The sequence below is a fragment of the Acipenser ruthenus genome, chromosome 2 (assembly GCF_902713425.1).
Source record: "Acipenser ruthenus chromosome 2, fAciRut3.2 maternal haplotype, whole genome shotgun sequence".
Classification (NCBI taxonomy): Eukaryota; Metazoa; Chordata; class Actinopteri; order Acipenseriformes; family Acipenseridae; genus Acipenser; species Acipenser ruthenus.
In genome coordinates this window covers 56,929,654-56,931,136 of record NC_081190.1, presented here as the reverse complement: position 1 = coordinate 56,931,136, position 1,483 = coordinate 56,929,654, and positions in this window count along the sequence as shown.

Sequence of the window (1,483 nt, the reverse complement as noted above, 5' to 3'; positions counted from 1 at the left end):
CCAAACCAGTTATCACAGATTTTTTTTGTTAATTTTGTTTCTGCTTGGTATTTATAACATATTGTATTTATCTTGCTCTTAAGTGTATTATTACTTGTACTGTGAATCTTGAAATGTATTTGTTTACGACTGTAAGTCGCCCTGGATAAGGGCGTCTGCTAAGAAATAAATCATAATAATAAATAAATAATAATAATGACATATTAAGTAATACTGAAAGGTAAAACAGAAAATATTATAATTTGTCATTTTCAGGTACCATTATTTTGTGCTATTGTCTAGTTAGATAGCTCTGGTGTATCTGGCAAACCGCTATGTTTATGAGAATAGGGTGAAATACAGAATGTGTGAATAAAGCTACACAAAGAACCACTGGAGACACTGTTCCTGAGAAGAACTTTTTTTTTTTTCAAAAACAATATTGCATTCCTTCTTGGTCCACGGAAAAACAATGACTTTAAACTTTTTGATTTGACTTTGTCCCGTCCTAAGATACTACTTTGACAAACAACATTTCCCATTCATTTCACTGCAACGTGTTTGTCTCTTTCACTAAGCTGTTTGTCTCCAGCTGTGCAGCCGCTGAGATCGTGACCACTTCAGGAGGGAGTCGAAGTCAGATGACCAGGAGCTGTCGACAGAATATTCGCGTTATCTCCCGCAGCTTATACACACTTTTAAATGCCGACACGATGTATTTCTGTTGGATAATCGTTAGCTACTGGTTTTATTATTATCTTGTTGATAATGCTGTGATACAAAATATATACAGAACGTTTTTTTTGTTTTTGTTTTTTTTAATTTAATACAATGCTTTAACGTTTTTATTAAACACTCTATAAAATATAGCAAACTTAACAGTATGGGTTATATTAAATAATATACTATTTATATTAAATGTAATAATTAGCTTTGTGTTTAAAAAGCTTACAGTGATAATTTAAATTATGTTAAGCATATAGGCTAGGCCAATGCTTTATGTATTACATGATAGACCTAATGCTTTACCAAAATTTTCCAAAATATTGCATTTTACTGTACTACAATTTATTAAGGGATTGTGTTCTTTTTTTTTTTTTTTTTACTGGGACATGGTATATGTTTATAAGGGAAAGGATAAAAAAACTGTAACAGTTTGAATTATAGACTTATAGCCAACTTTTTCTGCGCAAATTGTCCTAATATTAGCCCATGACAGGTTGTTTTAATAATAATAATAATAATAATAATAATAATAATAATAATAATAAACTAATGTTAGAATTCTTCATAAAATTAAAAATCATTATTTTTATGCCGTCTATGGGAACGAAATGAATGGTAAGTCACAGCAAAATAAATGATACTATTGGTTATCATTATTCTGCAAAGTAACGGCATTCAGGCCTGCAGGTTGTAGCTCAATAACGCCACTTAAGGGTCGGCACTCCAGCTGTTCAGGCTCCTCCTCTGCTCATTTCCAGTAGGAGACGAATCTCTGCCC